Below are 8,286 nucleotides of genomic sequence, written 5' to 3' on the forward strand. Positions count from 1 at the left end.
TTTCTCTACTACTGCAATGTGTCTTCTGGTCAGTCTGAAATGGGCTTGAAAACCATGTACAGTAGACTTCCTTCAAAAACTCGTTCCTAGTTATACCATGTAAATTAGCGTTTAATTGAAATTTTCTGGTCAATCATGTCAATAGACAAGTACATAGAACGAGGAAATAAAGTTCCCCCTGAGATTTAGTCCAGTGTTTAAAACAGTGCATGCATTTCTACACAATACAGGCGATCAATGTGATTAACAAAGCATTGTTCCCAAGGACCTAACATTGTGAAATTAGGGAAATGTTTTAAAATCCAATAATACATCCTAAATCACTGAATTCATTGCTGAAAATGCACAATACATGCACTGAACAAAATGATTGGAGACACAATTTATAAACCTTTAGTGTGTGGGGCATAAAGTATGTGGGAGGTGCAAACAGATTTTTGTGCCTGTAATATTTTCAGGATGTTTTTTTCATTGTGCAATAATTGTTTGCTCTTAGGCAACTTCTGTAGTAACATGCTCCAGGTAACATGATGTCCGCAGTGAATTTTAGCGTTTACAGGAAACAGATACACTTTAGTAGGGGAGGGCTGTACTGGGCCAGGCAGCGTAGAGCACAGAAAAATGTGCCAAAAACATACCTTCAGAGTCAGACAGACAAAAGCAGATTATACTACAGTGAGCAACTTCAGTAATGACTCACACAGTTTGTGTTTCCTGAAGCAATTTCCTGCTCAGAAATTATTACAAGAAGAGAGACAACGAGAAAAAAGAGAATCAAAGGTTTGAATGACTACAACATCTTCATGAAGATCTCCTCTCCTTGAGAGTATTCTCAGAACATCTCTCAACATCTCTGTTCTCTAGGGTATATTCTCAGCATCTGTTTCCTGAGCATATCCTCAGAAGAGCTTCTCTACTGGGTAAGAACACTCAAAAATGTCCCAAGAACAAAATAATATATAATAAATTGCTGTATGTGGTTAATTGTGCCAACTCTCCATCTAGTTTGAACAGTTATTTTGTTGGAACAGTTCCAATGAATTTAAGGTCTGGGAGTAATATACAATCTGTTTAGATACATACATGAGACCAACGGAGAACTGACAAGTAGACAAAATAAACCCCTTTCCACATAACTAAGGAGACAGATTTAATCCACAGGAGTATTAATTTAATATATAATTAATATATAATTATATACAATATAGCATTAATCTAGTTTTAGTTTAAATTTGATTTCAGCATTCCTTTGATAAATAATATGGCAAATTGACCAGAACATTGTCAGGATGTTGAAACATTGATGATCTATTTTAATAGAAAAATATAACAAACCATACAGTTGATTTTAAAGCTACATTATTTCAGAGCTGAAACAGCAAACCTGTTAGTGCAGTTGAATGACATGACATTTGAGTCATGTCATTTAAGTGTAAAATGAACTAAAATGAATCATATTTTATGAACTCACATATTTTATAAAATTAAAAATAATTTTAAAGATTAAAAGACTTTTAAAAAGACTATAAATGATTAAATTGTAAAATGGAACACTAAACTTGCCTCCTGGCATAGCTGTGAGACATATGTGATGTGATTTTCAGATCTGCTCCAATTCAAAGTAATACCCAGACTTAAGACACATGAGAGAATTATAAATGACACTTGTCATTGACACTTGTCACTTGTAATTGAGTGTTTTATTATCAGCAGATTGTTTTATGATCTGGAACTCAGAACTCTACTGTGGAACACATAAGTTCTGACCACGGACGTAATTTTGGGGGGGGACGGGGGGGACATGTCCCCCCCAGTTTTTACGGTTAAAACCAAATATTTAAATAGCGACGAATCCATGTCCCCCCCACTTTTGAAATCAAAATTACGTCCATGGTTCTGACAACATATTTACTGGCTCAAAACAACTAATTATTTATTTTTAAAATACGGACTCAGTATCCATAACCTAATCCCATCAAAATGCTGTTGCATGATCTGACGCTAATGGTACAAGGAAGACACACCAAAAATATACTGCATACGAACTGCAACAATAACAGAAACAGTCAAGCAGAAATAACTGCAGCTTAGCAAAAGTAGAGCAACGTCAGAAAACCACCAGCACAACTAAGGAGGTAGGTCCAGAGTAGAGCTCCAGCGGGGCAATGTGCAGCACTGGACCCAACGACCTGCAGGGTTTAAAAAGGTGCACAACATAATTAGGGACAGGTGTTAGTAATGCGGTGACTGGGACCGAAGGAGTGGTTTGGTGCTCAGGGACGTGTGCTGTGTGAGGTAGTGAGAGTTGTGACACGCGCCCTCTGGTGGCAAACCGGCCTCCCCACCATGACACAAACGACCCCAAATGTACAAAATACATTTTATAAATACATATTTTCATGTTTGTTTTTTTTTGTTGTCCTACTGAATCAGTCACTCAATGCCAACAAGGAATTAACAGAGGTGAATGGATAGATCAATGTGTCTATTTTTATTGCTGAAGTGCTACAGAAGTGAAAAGGTAGAGCAGCAAAACCTGTGACACTTTGAAGTATTGTTGTAATCAGGCATGGTTGCATTTCCAGAAATGTATTTTTATTACAGTATTTCTAGAATGGGTGAAGTAGTAGAAGTACTATTTTAAATATTGTTTTGGGTAGTTTGATATTTCTGATAACAGTGTCAATAAAGAGATGAGGGTTTTGCTGTATTACATTTGTAAATGGGGACCTGTGACACTGATTACACCTCTTTAAAGGAATATTATTATAGAACATACATTATAGAACAGTCCAAAGACAAAACAAAAAACCAGAGAGCCTAATAGCACAAAGTTTAACGAAACTAGATGTAGAAAATCACCACAAATATGTCAACGAGACTAAACAAAAAATAAAACGACATAAACAAAACCACACACCAACAGGCTGAAACCACCACACCGTCATTTAATTAGTTAACTGTGAAAAGTGATGGGGCATCACTAAAACAGGTGAGTTGGACTATAAGGTTACACTTCCTTGTTCTTCTTAAACACAGTCCCTGCAGAATACTGTGTCACTTCCTGTTCTTCTTAAGCACAGTCACTGGAGAATACAGTCTCTGCAATTTTTGCTACTTCACCCAAAACTTATAGGTCATAAAAAAGTTATAGGATTCTTATTTTCGAAAAGGTTTGAAAATATGTAAACATATAAAAAGGATGTTTCTTTTAGTATTTCAATTCACACTAAATATTAATCAATCTAAATACAAATCAGATTAGATTCAGCTTTATTGTCAATTACACGTGTAGAGGTATAAGGCAACGAAATGCAGTTCAGCACCTAACCAGAACTGTAATAAGCAGCAAGTGCAGGATGAACAGAATCTACATTATGAAGTATGAAAGGACATATCCTCTCTGGTGTCTCTGAAGTCTTGCACTTCTCCAGTCAATGACAATTCTTGTCTCTGACAGTCAAAAATGTCACTTTGGCTGTGTCTAAATAACCAATTGTTATTCAGGTGTAAATCACTGTCCTGCCAGGTGTGAGATCCTAATAGTTCTGTAGTCGGGGATGAGATTAGTATGGAGGCACTTTTGATTTGTCAGTGATTTTTATCAAAATGAGACTCTGGGGAAGGCAGAGCCAGAGTCAGAAAGCATATTTGCCCATCATTAACACGTCCATTAACGGACACTCAGATAGGTCATCATATCAGATCTGCTCCCCCACAAGTCCCTGCTGTGAGGAGTGAATGGCCCTGGACGTGAATGGATGGCCATCGTTAACTAGTTATTGTTGTCATCACACTCCCATCTCATTCAGTCATGATGGCTTTTATGGTAAACCTGGTGGAGTTAGTAACTCAGCCTGAATACCACTGTCTAGTATGTTACTGACCAGTTGAATATTTTATGGTACAATGACATTTGACTGTACTCTGCCACTTCCCACCTCCTCTGCCCTTCAGGTTTTGACCTCTTGTATTAGCTTCAGAATTGCCTTGGTAGCTGTAGCTACAACAGCTTGTGTTATATCTTCTCAGGCCTGGCTATCCTGGTTGTCATCTATGTGCTAGTCACCTGTTCAAATCAAATCAAATCAGATTTATTGTCACATCACCAGAGTACAGGTACAATATTTACAATAATATATATAAATTACAAACAATTAAGCTAGTGTATGTACATTAAAAACTTACTCTGTAGTTATGAAAATAAAATAAGTATTGTTCTAAGTTTTTGATATATACAATGTATTAAATATACATGTGATATTGCACAGGGAATGGAGATTAATGTAAAACAGGCTATGGATATTATAATGCTGTGTAGATGTGCCATTGGTCACAATGAGTTATGATGCTGTAGTAATGTCAGAGCAAGGTATGGAGTGAGTATATGGGAGCGCATGGGTAGAGTATTGTCTCGGGTTGGTATGATTAAGTCCAATAGTCCAGCTGTGCAGAGGTGCAGTGTGAAGAAGCTGTCTCTGAGCCGACTGGTTCTGGCTTTAAAGCTTCTGAGCCTCCTACCACTTGGCAGCTGAGAGAACAGACAGTGGCTAGGATGGGAGGGGTCCTTCATGATCCTTCTGGACTTCCTCAGGCAGCGGCTGGTGTATAAGTCCAGCAGGTTAGGGAGCTGAACCCCGGTGATGGACTGTGCTGTTCGCACTACTCTCTGCAGAGATTTCCTCTCAAGAACAGTGAAGTTCCCGTACCAGGTGGTAATGCTGCCAGTCAAGATGCTTTCCACAGTGCAGATGTAGAAGGTCTTGAGGATGCTGGGGTTCAGACCATACCTCCTCAGCCTTCTGAGGAAGTAGAGGCGCTGGTGGGCCTTCTTCGCTATCTGTGTGGTGTGCAGTGCCCATGCCAGGCCCTCGCTGATGTTAACACCCAGAAACTTAAAGCTGCTGACCCTCTCTACTGTACTCTGATGTGAATCAATGGGTGTACTCTCTCCCGCCTCCTGAAGTCCACGATGAGCTCCTTGGTCTTACTAACGTTTAGAGAGAGGCTATTCTCCCAGCACCATTCTTCCAGGATTCTTACCTCCTCCCTGTAGGCTGACTCATCATTATTGGAGATAATTTTTGGAGATAATGTTTGGTGTCTGTATGTAGTAAGTTGCTCCTTAGGTCTCTCTCTTATGTTCTGATTGTTAGGTGTGCATCTACCTCAGATTCTAGAGCAGGGGTGGCCAACCCGCGGCTTGCGAGCTGCATGCGGCTCTTTGCCTGGTTTCATGCGGCTCCCCAGCCGGTCCGCGGGCTCACCTGCACAAACGGGGCGACACACTGCTACATTTTCGTGGTGCGCGGTTAGTTTACAAGCCTAGCGAGCCGCTAATACTTTTAAAACCGGCGTAGTGGAAAACACGCATTTGACTGTCTTCACAGCTAATAATTTACACTCACCACCCCCCCGCTCAACAGATTACACTCGCCCATGTACGATGTGGCTCTTTGCCGTAACACAGTAAGAAAAGTGGCTCTTGGTCTATGACGGGTTGGCCACCCCTGTTCTAGAGACTGACATATTTAGAAAGGAAGCCAGATGTCTTAGAAAAAGATGTCTAACTGTGTTGAAGCAAATTACAATTTTTTATCTTGCCAAAAGGGGGATTGTGGAAGCTCAACATGGCCTCATATTTCATGTATATTCAGTCGTAGTCCATGGTCTCCTCTGTGCAGGCAGGAAAGGCATCGCTCATGAAGATTCACTGTCCTTGAACTAGTCAGACCAGAAGGTGCCAAAACCTTCTGAAAGGACAGAAGGTTCCTTTGTTGAACACTTGGTTACATATAATGCCGTTGTTATTCCGTGTCCAGTTTAATGACGTTGGTCCGCTCTTCCTGCAGATTAGGTGACCTGTGGCCTAGAAATGAAGAACTCCCCGAGACAGTTGCTCTGCAGCTACCTGGCCGAGCTCCGTCTTCGCCGAAGTCGTCTGGTCACCAAAGATGGCCACTGCAACATCGAATACTGCAGCTTGAGATCCAGCAGTTTTTTCGCCTATGCTATGGACCTGTGGACCACCTTCATGGAGATCCGCTGGCGTTTTGTTCTTCTCCTCTTTGTGGGTTGCTTCACTCTAAGCTGGTTCTTTTTTGGACTCTTCTGGTACTGGATCGCCCTTAGTAACGGGGAGTTGTCCTGGCAGGTCCTATCAGAAAACCACACACGTTGCTTGAATAACGTCACTGACCTGACCAGCGCCTTCCTGTTCTCCATGGAAACGCAGACGACGGTAGGCTACGGGGGACGAGACATCACCCCGTACTGTCCTGTTGCTATTACCTTGGTCATCATTCAGGCTCTCCTGGGCTCTATCATTAACTGCTTCTGCTGTGGACTGGTTATGGCCAAAATCACCTTGCCGAAAAGGAGAGCCAAGACCATCACCTTCAGCAAAATGGCTGTTATCTGCCCTAAAAATGACACCCTCTGCTTGCACATACGAGTTGCCAACCTACGCAAAACCTTGATGATTGGGAGTCAGGTCTACGGCAAGCTGATTAAGACAACTATCTCGCCTGAAGGTGAGACTGTCATCCTGGATCAGATTCATATTGACTTCATGGTGGATGCTGGGAAGGACACCCTGTTCTTTATCAGCCCTTTGACCCTGTACCATGTGATTGACAAAACAAGTCCATTTTTTGAGCTCTCTGCAGACACTCTGCTCCAGCAGGAATTTGAGCTGGTGGTGTTCCTGGATGGGATGGCCGAATCCACCAGCTCCTCCTGCCAGGTCAGGACGTCCTATATCCCTCAGGAGATCATGTGGGGCTACAGGTTCCTCCCCATCATCACCCGCAACAAAGAGGGCAAATATCGCGTGAACGTTGCCAACTTTGCCACGGTGGAACCCCTAACAACAGCAAATGGTGCTGAAGACTCCAACAGTGAGAAATTACACATTCAACTCCCCACACATGGCATTGATAATCAAGGTTTTGAGGTTATCAACATCAGTGACTCTGCAACTCACACGAAAATGTGATGATTCATATCTGCGCCTGCTAGAGACAGGAAGTCTTCATGTTTTCTTCTTATTACCAGGAACAGTAATCACCTGAGCATTATAAGTGTACCCTAATGTTAATTAATTCTCTGTCAGAAGTGCAATTTTATGTTACACATGTAATACATGCATATGAACATTTCAGCATAGCAGTCTTCTAAAAGCAAAGCAATGTGTCCTCATTTGTTTAAGCAGGCCATAAATATGGCCTGTCCCAAGTAAGCCCACATCGCAGCAGCCTAAGTGCTGGGAGCACCGCTGTTGGGCCATGCTGGGAAATACACATGCTCTTAGAATAGTCCAGGTTGAATTTTTGTATCTTCTGTTTACAGTGTCATAGAATGTAGCTTTGCACAGTGACACGTTATGATGCAGTGTGAACTAGTTCACTTTAAAAGCCTGGGGGAAGGTAATGGTGTTACCTAATAATATAGCCTAACGCTAACCTTGGTTTCTTTGATTCACTTTAACATGTTTTTGTTGTTCTTGAAGAAAACAACTTGTATTCAAATTATTATTTCTCCTCGTATAAGGGATGTAATTTGTCAACTGTGCATTTGATCATGTAACGTTGGTGAGGAATTTGAAGATGCGGAGATGACATTGCATGAAACACGGAATTTTTTAACAGTCAATGCCGTGGGCGTTACTTGGAGCTCAGGAGCAAGCACACGTAACTTAAACTGACACGTAACAGACTCAAAAAGATGAGCACAGGACGAGACGAACACACGTGATTTATACACGTAATGTAGCAAGCACCGTGTGCAAACATTAGACTAACGAGATGGGTGACAACCACACCCACGGAAGTACATATACAGACACGGACTATGTTAACGCACACCCAAAGCGAGGGGTCTGAGGCTATATCATGACAGATCACGTATGAATGCAGAATGAATATTAATCACCATGAAATTGAAGTAATTTCTTGTCAGAATTGTACATTGATAAAGAAGTGTGAAATAATAAAACAATTGTCTTAGTAAATTTGCATTGTCCATAAGAGTCCAGTCCAGTATTCCAGTATTCCAATATATATATATTAGTGGTGGGGCGTTAACGGCGGTCGTTAATTTGATACTCTTATCGGGCGATATAAAAATTATATTAAAAATATAAAAAAATCTATTTTTAAAGTTGGGTTGGGAACTGGGTCAAAATGGGTAAACAAAATAGGATGACTTTCAACTTGATAGTTAAGCTGTATTCCTAACCAAATTGCACAGTAGGGGCGAGAACGAGTTTTTAAACCTGTGAATTAC

General features: G+C 41.0%; 1 pseudogene across 1 annotated transcript; it reads left to right on the forward strand.

Moving 5' to 3' along the window:
* Positions 1 to 666: 666 nt before the first annotated feature.
* On the forward strand, positions 667 to 8,064 carry LOC143499985 (ATP-sensitive inward rectifier potassium channel 1 pseudogene; annotated as a pseudogene). The gene is made up of 3 exons (XR_013126525.1): positions 667 to 780; positions 865 to 920; positions 5,853 to 8,064. The product of XR_013126525.1 is annotated as an ATP-sensitive inward rectifier potassium channel 1 pseudogene (transcript).
* The last annotated feature ends 222 nt before the right edge of the window (positions 8,065 to 8,286 follow it).

This window comes from Brachyhypopomus gauderio, chromosome 2 (assembly GCF_052324685.1).
Source record: "Brachyhypopomus gauderio isolate BG-103 chromosome 2, BGAUD_0.2, whole genome shotgun sequence".
In the NCBI taxonomy this organism is placed as follows: domain Eukaryota; kingdom Metazoa; phylum Chordata; class Actinopteri; order Gymnotiformes; family Hypopomidae; genus Brachyhypopomus; species Brachyhypopomus gauderio.